The sequence below is a fragment of the Anabrus simplex genome, chromosome 6 (assembly GCF_040414725.1).
Source record: "Anabrus simplex isolate iqAnaSimp1 chromosome 6, ASM4041472v1, whole genome shotgun sequence".
Lineage (NCBI taxonomy): Eukaryota > Metazoa > Arthropoda > Insecta > Orthoptera > Tettigoniidae > Anabrus > Anabrus simplex.
The window spans coordinates 346,982,914-347,003,640 of NC_090270.1; the positions used below are offsets into that span (position 1 = coordinate 346,982,914).

The 20,727-nt window shown below is 42.8% G+C and overlaps 1 protein-coding gene across 1 annotated transcript in view; it reads left to right on the forward strand.

The window, feature by feature from the left end:
• The first annotated feature begins 2,273 nt into the window (after positions 1-2,273).
• The window catches only part of LOC136875812 (sodium-coupled monocarboxylate transporter 1), a 365,001-nt gene continuing 346,547 nt past the window's right edge, over positions 2,274-20,727 (forward strand). The window contains exon 1 of the mRNA XM_067149424.2: positions 2,274-2,308. The gene's annotated coding sequence lies outside the window, so the exon portion shown is untranslated. The remainder of the gene's footprint in view (positions 2,309-20,727) is intronic.

Below are 20,727 nucleotides of genomic sequence, written 5' to 3' on the forward strand. Positions count from 1 at the left end.
TGCCTGGTGTGAAAATGGGAAACCACGGAAAACCATTTTCAGGGCTGCCGACAGTGGGATTCGAACCTACTATCTCCCGAATACTGGATACTGGCCGCACTGCAGCTATCGAGCTCGGTAGGAGTAACTTAAGATGGTATATTTTAGTGTTATGTCTGAATATTCCTTAGGTGTGGTAACATAGAATTTTGCTGTAAATAAGAATCATCAAAAGGAAAGCTTGCCATTCTCAGACATCGGGAAGGATAGAAAGGTTCAATTAGTGTAGAATCTGCATGTTTCACTATGATTAAGGTCTATTGAGGTTACTGATACCACGTTGTACGTAACGTCGTCAAAATTTCTGACCGAGTTTTACTCTACCAAACACTAGACTCGAACCGGGGTCTTGATGGCATGATGTTGCACCATATATGAGTAGCGCTGTGCTTCTGTGAGAAAATAGTACGTGGTAGTACTTCGATTAAGTGCAATGAGACCCAAGAAGCGGTCTGATAATTCAGCTTGATATTTAGAAAGAGAATTCATTCCTTGCCTGTTGCAAGAAGATGTGTAGAGCACAAATGTTCGCCGTGGCAAGGCGGAAGTGAAGGCCCTTGTCCGGTATTGAGAGCAGAAAGGTAGTGGAGGCTAGGTCAGAACTGGGGTTTGTTTACAACTTTCTGTTCGTCTGGGAGCTCTCTCAGCCTCCCGTTTCGTAGGTCGTTGAGACAGATACTTCACCCTAAGGGGCGAACGCCCATTTTAAAAGTCGCATGCTGTAATTTATTAGTGTCTTTTCCAGCTGAGATATTTATTTATGTGACAGAGGTTTCTTTGCCTGTCAATATCTGTGTGTACATAATGGGTGATATCTTTTTGTATAATAATAATTTCGTGTGGCTATTTCTAGCCGAGTGCAGCCCTTGTAAGGCAGACCCTCCGATGAGGGTGGGCGGCATCTGCCATTTGTAGGTAACTGCGTGTTATTGTGGTGGAGGATAGTGTTATGTGTGGTGTGTGAGTTGCAGGGATGTTGGGGACAGCACAAACACCCAGCCCCCGGACCATTGGAATTAACCAATTAAGGTTAAAATCCCCGACCCGGCCGGGAATCGAACCCGGGACCCTCTGAACCGAAGGCCAGTACGCTGACCATTCGGCCAACGAGTCGGACATCTTTGTGTATTATTTGATTTTATGTTTGATCGTTAGATTGTCTGGTAACCGTGAAGATTACCCAGGGGTTGTGAGTTGAACACTCATCCATATTAGTGGAATCGTGCCACAAGTAACTTCTGTGTCTTTTGTTTTGGTCGGGTTTTAACTTTGTTTTATTTTCATGATTATGTTGTAAATATGTCCCGGATGCAAGGGAATTTCTGTGTTGAATTTATTTTCCGCGAAACGTTGCTAATCCTAGTACGATAATTATGTTGTAGGTCCAATGGTGTACACTGAGGACCTGGTTACTAGCTCTCATCCATGAACATCATCACTCAAATTTATTAAATAAGGCGTTCTTGGCATTTTCTGCACCATGAGTGCCTTAGATTGTGTATAATATTGTAATTAATTGTGGTTAAATAACTGACTCTGCTTTCGTCAATTAAATAGTTCGAATTTTAAGCAGTTTCTCATTTATGATAATAATACAGTAGTATACCTGTCCTATGAACCCTCTCGTCGCAAGAGTTCTCTCCGGCTGCTAGTTCAGTAAGTTATTTACGCCCACCATTTTTCTGTGATTTATCCATTTACTTAAGCCGTGTATGTTGTATGTGAAAAGCTCTGCCTCCAGATGTTCCGCCTTAACAGTCATCATTACGAAGGAAGGACCGGGCGAGTTGGCCGTGCGGTTAGCGGTGCGCAGCTGTGAGCTTGCATCCGGGAGATAATGGGTTTGAGCCCCACTGTCGGCAGCCCTGAAGATGGTTTTCCGTGGTTTCGCATTTTCACACCAGGCCACGGCCACTTCCTTTCAACTCCTAGCCCTTTCCTATCCCATCGTCGTCATAAGATCTATCTGTATCGGTGCGACGTAAAGAGGAAGGAATGTCCGCCCTCTATTCTCATCACGCGCCACTTTCTCCAGATCTAACGCCTATATGCCGAACTCCACGTATCAGTGGAAAGAGACTTAATATCTAGGAGGAGAATTTCTTGGGGGGCGGGGGGACGAGCGGCCGGGACGCTCTGAACCGAGCAGGGAGTAACGTCTAGGCGCTGTAAGCGACACAGTCAGTGCTCCGTCAGTCCATCGTGCGACTACATCCACACCGGAGCCACGGCTGCGCTCTTCTGCCGGCAACTGTTGAACACAGGTTCGGTAAGTGGCTATTTCAATTATGATTCTCTCCAGGGAGTTTAATTTGGTATGTATGAGCAGTCTGGAGTGTGCTATCGTCACACTTACTTCTCAACCACTTTGAATGTAGGGCCACGTCCTGTTTTAATATAGATACACGAATTTGGAAACTGTCATCTTCAATCTCAATAATAATAATAATAATAATAATAATAATAATAATAATAATAATAATAATAATAATAATAATAATAATAGAAACTCCGTGGCTCAGACGGAAACGCGTCGGCCTCTCACCGCTGGATACCGTGGTTCGAACCCCGGTCCCTCCATGTGATATTTGTGCTGGACAAAGTGGAGGTGGGACAGGTTTTTTTCCGGGTAATCAGGTTTTCCCTGTCATGTTTCCCACGGAAGATTTAAAAGTATGTGCTCAAAATATCTCTATGAAACGAGCTCGTAGTGAGACAGATTTCTTCTTCATCTTCTTCTTCTCCTTCTCAACCTGGCCTTTCTTCTTATTATCATTATTATTTCTATATCATTCATGAACAGTGTTAGAGAGTACTCAGCTGTGGTTCCCTCCATAGCTAACCTTATCTAGATCCTCATTTTGTAATGTTTCTCGCCGACAATAAAAACACGAAAACTGTAACATTCGTTAGTGTGATATGTTTGAGGAATTGGACAAATTAATTGTAAATATTAGTAGGTTTGTTTATATTATTATTATTATTATTATTATTATTATTATTATTATTATTATTATCGTTATTAAAATCCGTTGTACATTAATTTTTTCGCAGGTATTATTATACTTAGGAAATGTTAATTTATATCCTGTTTTACAATAGATATTTAATGTACAGTAGCATAGAAATTTGTTTGCGTCTTTTTTAATTCAGTATTCAAATATTATTATTTTAGGTTATTTATGTATTTTACTGGTTAAGTGTAAAACAGAGACACGTGTCGCTAACTTTGCCAGTTAAAATAAACCATATCTATCTATCTATCTATCTATCTATCTATCTATCTATCTATCTATCTATCTATCTATCATTCCAGCAACAGTCTCCATTATAATTTCATAGCATTTATAGTTCATTGTAATAATATAATTCATTCATTACATCCCTGATCGGGCCAAATACTGGAAAACAGGTTTTAGGTTTTTATTTTCAATAATGATAATAATAATAATAATAATAATAATAATAATAATAATAATAATAATAATAATAATAATGATAATAATAATAATAATAATAATAATAATAATAATAATACTGGGCGAGTTGGCCGTACGTGTAGAGGCGCGCGGCTGTGAGCTCGCATCCGGGAGATAGTAGGTTCGAATCCCACTATCGGCAGCCCTGAAGATGGTTTTCCGTGGTTTCCCATTTTCACACCAGGCAAATGCCGGGGCTGTACCTTAATTAAGGCCACGGCCGCTTCCTTCCAACTCCTAGGCCTTTCCTATCCCATCGTCGCCATAAGACCTATCTGTGTCGGTGCGACGTAAAGCCCCTAGCAATAATAATAATAATAATAATAATAATAATAATAATAATAATAATAATAATAATATGCGCGCTGAGTGGTTCAGACGCTTGCGGCGCTGACCTGCTGAACCCAGCTTGGCAGGTTTGATCCTGGATCAGTCTGATGGTATTTGAAGGTGCTCAAATACGTCAGCCTAGTGTCGATAGATTTACTGTCACGTAAAAGAAATTCTGGTGGACAAAATTCGGGCACCTGGGCGTCTCCGAATACTGTCAAAATTAGTTGGTGGGACGTAACAAGAATAGCGTTAATACTCAGAGCTAGGATAAATATGTAATAAAAATGGCTAAATATGGGCTAGAAAGTCTTCAAAATATCGACTACTTTTTAATAAAAGAGGTGAAAAATAATGTGAAGAAGCTATCTCTATATTATATCCAATATTACTTATACAAGTAAGACAGATGAAGATTTATTGCTAACCGGGTGAGTTGGCCGTGCGGTTAGGGCCGCGCAGTTGTGAGCTTGCATCCGGGAGGTAGTAGGCTCGAACCCACTGTCGGCAGCCCTGAAGATGGTTTTCCGTGGTTTCCCATTTTCACACCAGGCAAATGCTGGGGCTGTACCTTAATTAAGGCCACGGCCGCTTCCTTCCCATTCCTAGGCCTTTCCTGTCCCATCGTCGCCATAAGACCTATCTGTGTCGGTGCGACGTAAAGCAACTTGTAAAATAAAAATTTTGATTGCTTAAACATGAAAGCTACCGAAATAAGACTTTCAATTAAAGTCACAGAGCAAGAGTTTAACACTTTTCGATTTGAGTCACAGCGGGTTGAGTGACCGGCCAAAGCCAGCGAGGAGGAAGAACATATTTCAATGAAATATCAGAATCCAGATTTCGATTATTGATACTGGAAAAATGGATTTCATATTTCTTTCAACCAAAAATAATTTTGAAACTATAAAATATAGAAGATATTTAAAGCAAAACGTTAATTTATGATAATATGTGTGACGTTTCCTGAAATACGTAAAAATATGCTGTAAAGATGGAAATATGGAAAATAAGTGAATATGTTTTTAAATCACTCGTAACGTGCTCATTCATAATTATATGACAACATTATAAGTTTAGGTAATGAGTAAAAACAAATATGTGTTTACATAGGAATCCCAACCCATATCGTCATCTGCTGTTGCTGGTTTTAATTAATTTTGCTGGGTCAACAGCAAATCTTGCCGATTTCGCAGCTTAACGGGAGTGAGCCTGCTTCTCTCCCGAACGTGCTGGGTTCGATTCCTGGCTTGGTCAGGGATTTTTGCCTGGAATTGAGGACTGGTTAGAGGACCGTTTACCCTACGCGAGAATACAGTTGAGGAGCTATCTGACGGTGAGATAGCGGCCACGGTCTAGAAAGCCAAGAATAACGGCCGAGAGGATTCGTTGTGCTGATCGCGCGATCTGCAGGTGGTGAAGTACAACCATCCTCTATTAACGCTACTTAGAGAGAAGGCGTCCGACACTTGGAGAAATGAAGGTTTCGGCTAAACAAAGACGAGGGTCACGAAGGGCGTGAAAACGAAAGACTCTCTAGCCCTCGCAAACCTAATACCAGCGGAGGTCGGATAGGACAGATGAAAGTGAGGAGCCTGGCACAAGTAAGGGGAAGCGATGCTAGGACCCAGCTACAACCAACGCTCACAAGAGCCCCCGAGGCCCCTTTTAGTCGTCTCGTACGACACGCAGGGGAAACCGTACATGTTATTCTACCGCCCCCACCCACAGGTGGATCGTAATCTGCAGGCCTTCGGATCGAGCAGCAGTCGTTTGGTAGGCCAAGGCCTGTTGTAACACGTTTCTTTTTAACCCTTATCCCTCGAATTTGTTTACTTCTACTTTTATCTATGTCTCTCTATTATGCTATAATAATAATAATAATAATAATAATAATAATAATAATAATAATAATAATAATGTGCTAGGAGTAAGTGATATTCGGGTAAGGGGACATAATGAGGAAGAGATAGGAGATTATAAAGTGTATTTGACGAATGTTAGAAAGGGAAGGGCAGAGTCTGGGGTAGGGTTCGTTATCAGGAAGACCATTGCACGCAACATAGTTTCTGTTAGGCACGTAAATGAGCGAATGATGTGGGTAGATTTGTCAGTTGGAGGAATTAGGACTAGAATTGTCTCCGTGTATTCACCATGTGAGGGTGCAGATGAGGATGAAGTTGACAAGTTTTATCAAGCATTGAGTGACATCGTGGTCAGGGTCAACAGCAAAAATCGAATAGTGCTAATGGGCGATTTCAATGCGAGGGTTGGGAATAGAACTGAAGGATACGAAAGGGTGATTGGTAAATGTGGGGAAGATATTAAAGCTAATGGGAATGGGAAGCGTTTGCTGGACTTCTGTGCTAGTATGGGTTTAGCAGTTACGAATACATTCTTCAAGCATAAGGCTACACATGGGAGCCTAGGGGCACCAGATTCATAATAGACTACTGTATATCTTAACAGACTTTGAATTCAGGAAATCTGTTAGGAATGTACGAGTTTTCCTGGGATTTTTCGATAATACAGACCACTATCTGATCTGTAGTGAACTAAGTATCTCTAGGCCTAGGGTAGAGAAAGTGAAATCTGTCTGCAAACGAATAAGGGTAGAAAATCTCCGGGACGAGGAAATTAGACAGAAGTACATGGATATGATTAGTGAGAAGTTTCAAACAGTAGACAGTAAGCAGGGTCAGGACATAGAAAGTGAATGGATGGCATACAGGGATGCTGTATTAGAAACAGCAAGGGAATGCCTAGGAAAACTGTGTGTAAAGATGGGAAAAGGCGAACATCTTGGTGGAATGATGAGCAGCTTGTAAAGGTAAAAAGAAGGCTAATCAGAAATGGCTCCAAACAACGGCCGAGGCAGACAGGGATTTGTACGTAGATGAAAGAAACAGAGCGAAACAAATAGTTGTTGAATGCAAAAAGAAGTCCTGGGAAGATTTTGGTAACAACCTGGAAAGGCTAGGTCAAGCATCAGGGAAACCTTTCTGGACAGTAATAAAGAATCTTAGGAAGGGAGGGAAAAAGGAAATGAACAGCGTTTTGAGTAATTCAGGTCAACTCATAATAGATCCCAGGGAATCACTGGAGAGGTGGAGGGAATATTTTGAACATCTTCTCAATGTAAAAGGAAATCATCATGGTGGTGTTGCAAACAGCCAAGCTCATGGGGAGCAGGAAAATGATGTTGGTGAAATTACGCTTGAGGAAGTGGAAAGGATGGTAAATAAACTCCATTGTCATAAAGCAGCAGGAATAGATGAAATTAGACCTGAGATGGTGAAGTATAGTGGGAAGGCAGGGATGAAATGGCTTCATAGAGTAGTAAGATTAGTATGGAGTGTTGTTAAAGTACCTTCAGATTGGACAAAAGCAGTAATTGCACCTATCTATAAGCAAAGGCACAGGATGGATTGCAACAACTATCGAGGTATCTCATTGATTAGCATACCATGCAAAGTACTCACTGGCATCTTGGAAGGGAGAGTGCGATTAGTCGTTGAGAGGAAGTTGGATGAAAACCAGTGTGGTTTCAGACCACAAAGTGGCTGTCAGGATCAGATTTTCAGTATGCGCCTGATAAGTGATAAATGCTACGAGAGGAATAGGCAGTTGTGTTTATGTTTCGTAGATCTAGAGAAAGCATATGACAGGGTACCGAGGGAAAAGATGTTCGCTATACTGGGGGACTATGGAATTCAAGGTAGATTATTAAAATCTATCAAAGGCATTTATATTGACAATTGGACTTCTGTGAGAATTGATGGTAGAATGAGTTCTTTCTTCAGGGTACTTACAGGGGTTAGACAAGGCTGTAACCTTTGCTGTTCGTAGTTTACAGCGATCATTTGCTGAAAGGTATAACATGGCAGGGAGGGATTCAGTTAGGTGGAAATGTAGTAAGCAGTTTGGCCTATGCTGACGACTTGGTCTTAATGGCAGATTGTGCCGAAAGCCCGCAGTCTAATATCTTGGAACTTGAAAATAGGTGCAATGAGTATGGTATGAAAATTAGCCTCTCGAAGACTAAACTGATGTCAGTAGGTAAGAAATTCAACAGAATTGAATGTCGGATTGGTGATACAAAGCTAGAACAGGTCGATAATTTCAAGTATTTAGGTTGTGTGTTCTCCCAGGATGGTAATATAGTAAGTGAGATTTAATCAAGGTGTCGTAAAGCTAATGCAGAGCTCGCAGTTGCGATCAACAGTATTCTGTAAGAAGGAAGTCAGCTCCCAGACGAAACTATCTTTACATCGGTCTGTTTTCAGACCAACTTTGCTTTACGGGAGCGAAAGCTGGGTGGACTCAGGATATCTTATTCATAAGTTAGAAGTAACAGACATGAAAGTAGCAAGAATGATTGTTGGTACAAACAGGTGGGAACAATGGCAGGAGGGTATTCGGAATTAGGAGATAAAGGCTAATTTAGGAATGAACTCGACGGATAGCTGTACGCATAAACCGGCTTCGGTGGTGGGGTCATGTGAGGCGATTGGAGGAGGATAGGTTACCTAGGAGGATAATGGACTCTGTTATAGAGGGTAAGAGAAGTAGAGGTAGACCAAGACGACGATGGTTAGACTCAGTTTCTAGCGATTTAAAGATTATAGAACTAAATGAGGCCACAACACTAGTTGCAAATCGAGGATTGTGTCGACGTTTAGTAAAATCACAGGGGCTTGCAGACTGAACGCTGAAAGGCATAACAGTCTATAATGATAATGTCTGTTTGTATGTATGTATAATAATAATAATAATAGTAATAATAATAATAATAATAATAAAGCTATTTCTCTTTACGTCCCACTATCTAGTTTTTACGGTTTTCGGAGACGGCGAGGTGCCAGAATTTAGTTCCGCAGGAGTTCTTTTACGCGCCAGTAAATTTCCCGACACGAGGCTGAAGTATTTGAGCACCTTCAAATACCAACGGACTGAGCCAAGTTGAGCCACTCATCCCGGCTGTACTGATATCTATTCTTAGGGCTAAAGCAATTTATTTTGTCCAACGTAAACTGGAATAAGTGACTTGACGTGCTTACGCAGACGCTGAATACGCCGAATTTACTAAGGCCTCTGTGTGTATTCATTTGTCGAATTATGCGGGGGTAGGCTCCTAGGGGACCCAGTCACATCAATCGTCTTCTAATGAACTGGGGTCTTCTTCAACTTGAGATTCAGTTCATATTTCTCAAGCATGCCGATACTCACTTCCCGAATCAAATTCCGAAAGACAATCATCTTCACTCGGGTTCGCATCATTCACAATCGCGCTGCAGAGCTCAAACACAACGCTCGCTGTACGTTAAAACGCGTCTTTCCTGTAGTAAACATTCCAAGCTTGACGGGTTAAACACTAAATCTCTCGCTAGAGACATGGAGTTCATGCCACCCTAACTCGGCCGGGCACTGATTCGAAGAGGACGCTGGTTCGAGTTGTCCTGAAGCAAATATAATTCGGTAGGGAACACGAACCTGATGCGGGTAGTGTACAGGAAGTACTGCAGTCGGTTAACCGTTGTATTCGTAACACCGCATGTGAGGTCGGTGGCATTGGAGACATATTTGATATTTATTTTTTAAAATTTATTAGCCACAGGGCAAAACATAGGAAAGACAAAATATGGCTACACAATTGCTGATAAAAGATACGAAAATAGTAGAAAAGATGAAATGAAATGCCGTGTGACCTCCGGAGAGGCCAGGTGCAGGTATTATAGGCGACCTGCGTGCCGTGATGAGGATGAAAATATGATGAAGACGGCACATACACCCAGTCCCCGTGCCAGCGGAATTAACCAGTTATGGTTAAAATTCCCGACGCTGTCGGGAATCCAACCCTTGACCCCCGTGACCAAAGGCAAGCACGCTAACCACTCAGCCAGACATTAGAAGAGATTAAAGACAATAACACATCATTATGTAGCATTTCCCCCTTAACTGCCGAGATTGCAGTATCTTTTATGAGGAATGCCTAGGATTCTTCAGGTCTAAGGCGAACACCCGCCATCAATCCAATCACCTCAATACGTTATTTTAATAGTAGTACGTATTATCCGCGAAACTTATAGTGATACTTCGTTTTACGGGGGTGAGGAGTAAGAAGCGAGCTACCTCGGTTCCGGCAATACTGCCAACTGGATGGAAATGAAATCTGAATTGAATCGATAGTATGATCGATCGATATGAATTTTCAAAACCTTTATTATCTTAAGCCAACAACTGTGTCACACTCACCTTATATAACATTTCTCGACGAGAATCTTGTTCTTAGCACGAATTTTCAGAAATTTCACTTTCACAATCGTCACTGCCATCTGCAGTACTATTCATGACAGCGCCGTGCCTCCAGTTCTTTCATCTCCTGCAATACCCCTCCCAATGTGCGCCAGATAGTCAGCTGCTGATATGTCAATCCTAACCTATATATGTTTTGGCTTTGCTGTGAAAACAACAACAGTACGTAAAGTGTTGGAATTATACCGCCGGATGTCTCACGGCGATGCATAATCGATTCATAGTTAGTGTTTCTAAAGTTGCCAATAGAATCTCGAAGATGAAATGAAATGTCGTATGGCTTTTAGTGCCGGGATATCCCAGGACGGGTTCGGCTCGCCAGGTGCAGGTTTTTCTATTTGACTCCCGTAGGCGACCTGCGTGCCGTGATGAGGATGAAATGATGATGAAGACAACACATACACCCAGCCCCCGTGCCGTAGCAATTAACCAATTAAGGTTAAAATCCCCGACCCGGCCGGGAATCGAACCCGGGACCCTCTGAACCGAAGGCCAGTACGCTGACCGTTCAGCCAACGAGTCGGACATCTCGAAGATAACCGAGGTTTACCGATTCAGCACTAGGGAGCCGAAATATCACTAAAAGTTTCGTGGATCCTGGACCGTCAGATGGGCTGTAAGCTTGTAGTTCTACTTTACTGCCGATATCGCAGTCACAGCCACGGAACCTCCTTTTATGCGTTGAATTTCGTGAATGCCGTTTGGATTGACTGGGATTCGAACCAGGACTGCATTGGTGAGAAGCCAGTGACTATGGCCACTCGTATATCCCGCCTACGGAAACCATGATCTGTGATGATGATGTCAAACACAAGTCTGCAGTGACACTGTACCACCACAACTGTTCCGAATGTAACACTGGTTGAAAGTGAGTCATCTTTCAGGATATAACCCCAAAGACCGTTGCTAGTTGAAAGGTCGTAAATACATTTTTATAGCCGACTTCAGTGGCAGATAGGTGAGTCATTACACCTTTGATTTTGAAGCTATCAGGTTTGACGCATGTTGAAGTTGACGACATTTACAAAAATTATGACAATTTCTTGTCGTTTGTTCCGGGTACGTTAAGGTTTCCTGTGAGACATAAATTGACACATGGACGTTTGTTAATACTATACATAGCTTACACAGACACATACTCATGGACCGTTATGCCTTCCAGCGTCCAGTCTGCAAGCCTCTGTGAATTTACTAAATGTCGCCATAATCCTCTGTTAGTGACTAGTTCTCTGGCCTCGTTTGGTACTACACCTCTTACCTTTAACTCATTAGAAACTGAGTCTAACCATCGTCGTCTTGGTCTCCCTCTACTCCTCTTACCCTCTATAACAGAGTCCATTATCCTCCTAGGTAACCTATCCTCCTCCATTCGCCTCATATGACCCCATCACCAAAGCCGGTTTATGCGTACGGCTTCATCCATCGAGTTCATTCCTAACTTAGCCTTTATCTCCTCATTCCGAGTTCCCTCCTGCAATTGTTCCCACCTGTTTGTACCAGCAATCATTCTCGCTACTTTCATGTCTCTTACTTCTAACTTACGAATAAGATATTCTGAGTCCACCCAGCTTCCACTCCCGTGAAGCAAAGTTGGTCTGAAAACAGACCGATGTAAAGAGAGTTTCGTCCGGGAGCTGACTTACTTCTTACAGAATACTGCTGATCGCAACTGCGAGCTCACTGCATTAGCTTTACGACACCTTGATTGAATCATCATCATCTTCTTCTTCTTCTCCTACCGCTTTTCCACACCTCTGGGGTCGCGTGTGAGAACTGGGTTGCACATGTGGATTTGGCCCTGTTTTACGGCCGGATGCCCTTCCTGACCCCAGTCCTATATGGAGGGATTTAATCAAAATTGCGTGTTTCTGTGGTGGTTGGTAGTGTAGTGTGTTGTCTGAATATGAAGAGGAGAGTGTTGGGGCGGACACAAACACCCAGTCCCCGAGTCAGAAGAATTAATCAGAAACTATTAAAATCCCCGACCCGAATGGGAATTCAACCCGCGACCCTCTGAACCAAAGGCCAGTACGCTGACCATTCAGACAACGAGTCGGACTACGCCTTGATTCAATCTCACTTACTATATTACCATCCTGGGAGAACACATAACCTAAATACTTGAAATGATCAACCTGTTCCAGCTTTGTATCCCCAATCTGGCATTCAATTCTCTTGAATTTCTTATCTACTGACATCAATTTATTCTTAGCAAGGCTGATTTTCTTTGCACCTATTTTCAAATTACTGCAGGCTTTCGGCACAATCTACCATTAAGACCAAGTGGTCAGCATAGGCCAGACCACTTACTACATTTCCTCCTAACTGAATCCTCCCTGCCATTTTATACCTTTCAGCAGATGATCCATGTAAACTATGAACTACAAACACGAGCAACAACAAACTCCAGTGAGTACCCTGAACCAAGAACTCATTCTGCTGTCAATTATCACAGCAGTCCAGCTGTCAACATAACTGCCTGAATCCCATAGTCCCCCAGTACGGTGAGCATCTTTCCCCTCGGTACCCTGTCATATGCCTTCTCTAAATCTACGAAACATAAACATAAGTGTAGCATTTTTCCGTTGCCTCTCGCAGCTCCTATGTTGTCTGAAACCACGCTGGTTTTCATCCAACTTCCTCTCAACCACTGATCGCACCCTCCCTTCCAAGATGTCAGTGAGCACTTTGTCTGGATACCTTCCTGTTTCCTCCTCCCCCATGAGCTCGGTCATCAAGATGATTTCCTTTTACGTCGAGAAGATTCCTTCCACCTCTCCAGCGATTCCCTGGGATCTATTATGAGTTCACCTGAACTGCCCAAAACACTATCCATTTCCTATTTCCCTCGTTTTTTAACATTCTTTATTACTGTCTAGAAAGGTTTCCATGCTACTTGACTTAGCCTTTCCAGGTTATTACCAAAATCTTCCCATGAGTTATTTTTGGATTCAACAACTATTTGTTTCGCTTTGTTGCTTTCATCTACGTACAAATCCTCTCTCTGTATCAGTCCTTGTTTGGAGCCATTTCTGAAAAGCTTTCTTTTAACGTTTACAAGCTGCTTTCACTGCATAATTCCACCATGATATTCTATTATTCCCATCTTTAAACACAGTTGTTCCAGGGTATTCCCTTGCTGTTTCTACATCAGCATCCCTGTATGCCATCCATCCTGAACCTGCTTACTCTCTACTGTTCGAAACTTCTCACCAATCATATCCTTGTACTTCTGTCTAATTTCCTCGTCCTGCAGATTTTCTAGTCTTCATACTATTCATAATTACAGAGCATTATTATTATTTACAGAGATGGACGTAAGTATTCGTACAACCACTAGGAAAAAACCAACGTATTTTTGTGGAACTCTCAGTACAAACCAACATGAATACTTCTCGTATACATAAAGATAACTAATCACTTGCGTCCTCATAAAAGCAGGGAAACCATTTTAGAGAATAAATGGCCATGAAACATGGTAACTTCAGAGTCCATGTGAATTAGGAGCCTAATTGTGCTGGAATTGGAAAATAACAAGAGCTGACGTTGTCTTCTGTGTTTTACATTATAAATTTAAGCCTTAATGGATGTTGTTTTCCTTTACCTCGCTGTCAATATCAAGTGCAGTAAAATTACATCTATTATTGCTGTCCGCCTCTGTGGTGTAGTGGTTAGCGTGTTTAGTTGCCAACCCCGGCGGCGCGGGTTCGATTCCCGGCTCTGACACTAAATTTTAAAAGTGGTACGAGGGTTGGAAGGGGGTCCACTCAGCCTCGGGAGGTCAGTTGAGTAGAGATGGGTTCGATTCCCACCTCAACCATCCTGGAAGTGGTTTTCCATGGTTTCCCACTTCTTCTCCAGGCAAATGCCGGGATGGTACCTAACTTACGGCCACGGCCACTTCCTTCCCTCTTCCTTGTCTATCTCTTCCAATCTTCCCATACCCCCCGCAAGGCCCCTGTTCAGTATAGCAGGTGAGGCCGCCTGGGCGAGGTACTGGTCATCCTCCTCAGTTGTATCCCCAGACCCAGAGTCTGGAGCTCCAGGTGGGATCCCTCACTGAGTCCGAGGGAAAAACTGACGCTGGAGGGTGAGCAGATAAATAATAATAACACTAACGATGAGTTTACGGACCTAGTTACCTACTTTTTCGTTCAGGGCTCAGCGATGGAGCGATTCTGAGGATATTCTTCGAGTTTTGGAGGAAGTGGGGAAGGAAGAACAGGATGCTTTATTTTAAAAGAAAAATGTAAATAGATTTAAATCTCTTTTTTATTATATATATGTTTTCTATAAACGCCTATTTTTTGGGTGAAATAGTAATGCAAAGTAAACTGTAAGGGCCGAAAATGTGTCATCATTTTACTAACCAAAAAATAAGGACGGCTGAATTCGTTCTGGAGATTTCTGCGGTGTGAGTAATAAACATTTCTGTGCTTGTGAAGTTTTGTCAGAATTGCAGTCCTGATTGTTTTCAAGCGGTGAGAACACGATGGGCAGCCAAGCTGCAGTGGTATAGAGTACATTTGGTACGTTCCAGGCTTTGCGAATCTTTCACAGCTGATCCAGTTGAAATGGAATTACCGGGCGGGCAAAATAAAAGTGCGCCGGAAAATATTTTATAAGACTGACGCGGAATCGAGCCTTGTTAAAGAACAGGAGAACTGCCAAATCAGTTGCTATCACTTGTCTGCGCGTCAACATCTCCCGAGTACATGAGAGCGAGTGTTTAGTGACCTGTCACGCTGAAACAGCGCGTGCTCATTGTCCAGTGTTATGTGAGGCGCGATCCGTGGAAAGCCTGTGCGGAAGAGTTTAAGACTGCAAGTGTTTTGGCAAAGTCTCAGAACTTAGCGGCAAAATGCCGTGAAACGGGCTCTGCAGCGAATAAAAACCGTAACTATACGAAAAGAGATCGAACATTGCTTGAGTGAAGGAACGCCGTTTAACTGTGCGAGTGGGTACTGAGAGATCGTCGTGTCGAAACATTATCAGAAAGGACCTGCAAATTGACTGTTGTGTGTGAGTTGAGTTCTGTCGGTTGTTCCAGAGTGAAGTGGATCGCCAGCTTCTCCAGTGATACTGTATAAATGTTTTCCCGGTCAGTTTTATTTTGGCCAACCGGTGACGCTGAACGCATTCCCATGCGGCAGCTTCTGATCCCAAAACTTGGCCAGCCCTAGTGATGATGTCATTCAGACCCTTTCCTTTGGACACAAGGGGCGCTGTCGAGAGGAAGGTTGCGTCGATTATTTAAACATTTTAGCATTTAATTTGTTCTTAAGACAATATAAATATTAAATCCCCATAATGAACCACAGCAAAACGAATATCGCAAAGTGTTTTGTTTCGTGGATAACCCATGTGGTGGTCGCAGGTGTTAGAAGAAAGAGAGAAAAACGACAAACGAAAGGAAGTGGGTAATAAACTCGACAAAGAACTTTCAAATAGCCGTAAATGATCGCCATGAACTATTGTAAATACAAATCGCAGGTCTCCCTAAATACTGTGCTTGGATTCATTTCAAAGTAAACCTATTAAAATATTACTTTTATGCAGCTCATATCAGTGTCTCGCTTTCAGTAAAGAAAGGAAAAGTAATGTCACGAATTATGCACCGCGACAATAATAATAATTGTTACCGTGTTTTAGCGGTAGGTAGAGGTGAAAGAAGGTGCGGGTGTGAATGGATCTCAAGCTACGAAATTATAGTGCCTGTAAAGTAAATTTAAAATTTAATACGGTTATATTTTCTTTTCAAAATAAATAAGTAACAAGCATGGCAGGTACAGAATAGCAAGTCAAAATAAGGTAGTTACAATATTTACAGAATTTGGGCTTCGCGCCCCGAGTTCACAATGCTTGGGCAATCAGCTCAGTTTTACCCCAAACACAAGTTTTAACAGAGGGGCAGAAAACCCCATTCATACCTAGGAGCCCTTGCTCCAAATTACACTGAAAAGCCTCCTCGAGGCATACAACATACAATTTTCAAAAGAGCCACTCGCTCTCAAATTTAAGTCTCTCCCAGGCCACACCAAACTCCACCTTCAAGCTGTCCTCAACGGACATAAACACAGGGGTAAAATCCCCAATCTACTGAGGTCTATTAAACGAAAAGAATGTTAATTAAATGACCTCTAAAATAACAATTTGAGAGGAGGCGAACTTGCACTCCTAATACACTAGATTAAGACCTACTTGGCGCTAGGCCGTTAATACAAGGGCTAATCCCATACTACCGAGGTGACTTTAGAAAAGAGCAATTTGTTTTACGTTAACGAAGAATAGGTTGAGAAAAATAAGTTCACCTCAAAACAATATGAGTGGGAGCTCGAGAGGGTTAGCACTCTCTATCCCAGAATGTAGCTTTCCAAGAGAATAGATGAAAAGAGTAGTTACATTTACATTTTAGGAAAAGGTTACATGGTGGAACGCTTCGCACCCGCCCCGAGAGTTAAACTGCTGAGCTAGCAAAGAAAGAATATATTAATCGGCCATTACCTTATAGTTGACCGCTGCCGGAGAAAGAGGCGCTTCCCGCCTCCTGCTATGTACTTAATACACTGAAAGATGGAACAGAAGTGGACCGGAGACCCAAAAATCAGCAGTTTATATCCTCTCGCGGAAGGTTCTAGGTGTTAGGGGAAAGAAAACACCCTCCCACAAACTTTTTATTGGCTAGGGTATAGAAACATATTCAAGTTGGGGGAAGATACCAATGATTGGTCAGAAATTAATAACAGAAATTCGGGATTGGTCAAATGCAAAACAAGGGAAAAGAGAGGGGTATACAGCCAACTTAAACAATAACAGAAAGAAATTTAACAAAGAACAAACTTTTGAAATAAAATTTTCTCCAAAGAACAGTTATTTTTCTTCCCACTAGGGTGCACTATTGTAGTTTTTCAGTGGTGTCCTCTAGAAGAGAAAGTTCACACTTCTTACTTCAAGCAAAACAAAAGTACGTCGAAAATGACACAGTTCACAAACTCAAAAATTTCCAGGTGGTGACATCTTCTGAGAAACTAGAAAATTAATAGGGTAAATAAAGTTCAGACTTCCTCCAGCAGAGGAGTTTCCACAGGCGCACATTTTAAATTAGCGGAGTGGAGGTGTACCGCCCGGTACAGACCTCCCCCCCCCAAAAGTTCCTCGAGGGATGACACATGAAGTCAGTTTGAAACAAGTTCCAAGTTATGATGTGAATATGAAGATAGATTGCAGAAGCATTTATGAGATTTTCTTAATTTGGTTTGTTTCAGTTTCAAAATTTTGTTGTTGCAAGTGAAGTAAAGTCTTTCTGTTTGTAGTAGTTGAATTCTGAGGATAAACTTTTAATACTTAAAAGTGAAGAAAAATTTTGCAATGTCCACCAAATATTGCTGTTGAATTCCCATGAAACGGTATTAAGGTTGAACAGGAATGTCTATGTAGTTGATGTAGGCTAAGTTGGATGGCCAGACCGGCCGTTACAGCTTGCGTCCAAAGGAAGCCGCTCGGACCCCTCAAGTACCCTGAGATACCGCTCGCCCGCACTATGAGGGGAGCAGAGGTGTTGAAGCACGCCGCACCCGCGGTGAACATATACAGGCTGCGGGCAAGTAGCAGGTCGTGCGCCGCACATCAGCCTTGGCCGGGAGGAGAGCTCCGGCTCGCCGTGCACATGTCGTCCTCGCTGGGGCCGAGGGGGCCCGTCCTCGAACCCAGCCGCGGCACAGCGCCGCGCGGCTGCGGGGGCACTGAAACATTAAAGCTCGGCGGCAGAATTGTGTTGGACCATCATTTTTCTTTTGAGGGCACAGGCATGTAGAGAGATTGAGGGGCCAGCGGCGTGCAGATATCCATGGCATTTCATCTAAGCCAGCCACTGTGTGTAGTGGAGCAGGAGACGGGAGCGTGGTAATGGCCGTGACAAGGACAGGATGGCAGTTTAACAATCGGGGGAGGTTTACAAGAAATGCTTACATATAAAATAAAATAGAAGGAGCAGAATGCCTTAAGAGTGGAACTCAAAAAAAAAAAAATATAACCATCATATTCCTATCAAATTATATGAAGCAAGTTGAAACAAATTTACACCGGTTTCACCTGGGACAGGTGAACCCTAGATATCCTCTCGGTGGCTGGATTGCTTACTAACAATGTAACCGGAGTAAGAAAATCGAGAATGATGCATGGCCCATGAAATCTGGGGGCAAGCTTGCCCGCGGGAACAAAATTCTTGACCATAACCTGGTCACCTACCTTCAAAGGGGTGGGTCTCCGTCCACGATCATACCTTTCCCTAACCTTTTCATGAGACACTTTAAGATTGGCTTTAGCCTTCTTACAAAGATCTTTAATGTTGTCCGGATCTATTGTCTCGGGTAGAATGTCACTCAGAGACCAGAGGTTAGAGAGCGGCGTGTTGGGAACAAACTTGAACATCAAAGAAGCTGGAGTAAACTTGTGAGATTCATGAACCGCCGAATTCAAAGCAAAAGCTATCCAATGCAGGGACGTGTCCCACCTGGAAGGATCTTCATGATGATAGGCAATAAGTGCGGACCTGAGATTACGGTTAACCGGTTCAGCCAGAGATGGTTGAGGGTAATAAGCCGAAGTAGTTACATGAGAGATGGACAAGTCAAAACAGAATTTACGAAATAAATTAGATGTAAAAGCCTTAGCATTATCAGATACCATATATTGGCACGGACCAAAAGAAGCAAAAATAGAATTTAAGCAAGTAATGGTGGACTGAGCGGTAGCCAGCTTAGTCGGAAATAACCAAGAAAATCTGGTAAAATCATCTACACACACAAAGATGAACTTGTTGGCATTACCCTTTGACTGGGGGAAGGGTCCTACATAATCAATATACAGGCGTTCCATGGGCCGCGACGCTTGCTGAGAAGACAAGAGGCCTACCTTGGTGGACATGGTCGGTTTACTAAGCAAACAGGATTTACAAGCCTTTACTAGTTCACGGATTTCACCGTCCATACCTTTCCAGATGAACATATCACGAATATTTTCACGAGTTTTAAAGATACCAAGATGCCCTCCTAATGGGGTCTCATGATAATACTTGAAGATCATAGGTACAGGAACAGCTGGAACAACAACTTTCATCATCTTATCATGCCTCGAAGGGCAACATAGAACCCCATTCCTCAGAACATAAGGGACAACATGTTCCCCAGAAGAAAGGGTTTCCATTATCGGAGCCAGCGTCGGATCTTCACGTTGGTATTTCTCGATATCCCTAAAAAGCATGGGAGCATCTGTTAGGATGGCATTAACCTTAGATAGTATGGACTCGGAAGGTGATGAACTGTCGACCGGTTCCTGGGTCTCGACGTCGTTAGAAAACATACGGCTGAGTCCATCAGCAACAACATTTTCGATACCTCTGATATGTCTAACATCAAATTGGAAGGCAGAAATACGGATGGCCCAACGGGCTATACGACCAGTACGACGCGGTCTACCTAAGACCCAGCTTAAGGCTTGATTATCTGTCTCCAGGTCGAATTTGACGTGTTCCAGATAGAGACGGAACTTTTCTAAGGCGAATAAGACTGCCAAACCTTCAAGCTCATATATGGAGTACTTTGCTTCTTGAGCCGAGAGAGTCCTAGATGCATAGGCGATGGGGCGCCTCCCTAGTTCAGTCTCTTGGATAAGGACTGCAGCTACCGCCGACGACGATGCGTCGGTTTGGACAATGAATTTCTTCGAGAAATCAGGCATAGCAAGTACAGGGGCATTACAAAGTGCTAATTTAAGGTCTTCAAAAGCGGCTTGTTGAGAAGGTCCCCACTCGAATTTGATGCCTTTCCTACGAAGAAGGTTTAAGGGCGCCGCTCTATTAGCGAAGTTAGGAATAAACTTCCTGAAGAAATTCACCATACCAATGAACCTGGCGATACCTTTAATGTCCTTGGGAGGTTTAAAATCACGGATGGCCTGTGTTCTAGAATGATCGACTGCTACACCATCGGGTGACACAATATGCCCTAGGAATGACATAGAGGGCTTAGCAAGGGCAACCTTGGACAACTTAACAGTTAACCCAGCCTTACGAAGGCGATCGAGAACTTCTCGCAGATGATCTAGATGTTCTTCAAAAGTCTCTGAAAATACGACGACATCATCTAAGTAGTGATATAAGTACTCGAATTTGATGTCGGAGAAGACCCTATCTAGTAGCCTAGTGAGCACAGCTGCCCCCGTGGGGAGCCCGAAAGGTACGCGGTTGTATTCATATAAATTCCAGTCCGTGGCAAACGCTGTAAGGTGTTTAGACTCTTCGGCAAGGGGAATTTGATTATAGGCCTGATTCAAGTCCAAGATGGTGAAGAACTTGGCCTTACGAAACCATGAAAAACAAGAATGTAGGTCAGGAAGGGGCACAGATTGCAACACCACCTTCCGATTGAGAGCCCTGTAATCAATGACAGGCCTGAAGCCTCCTTGGGGTTTCGGGACTAGAAAAATAGGCGATGAATACGCCGACTCAGAGGGCCTAATAATACCATCCTTCAACATCTGATCGATAATTTCTTTCAGAGCCTTC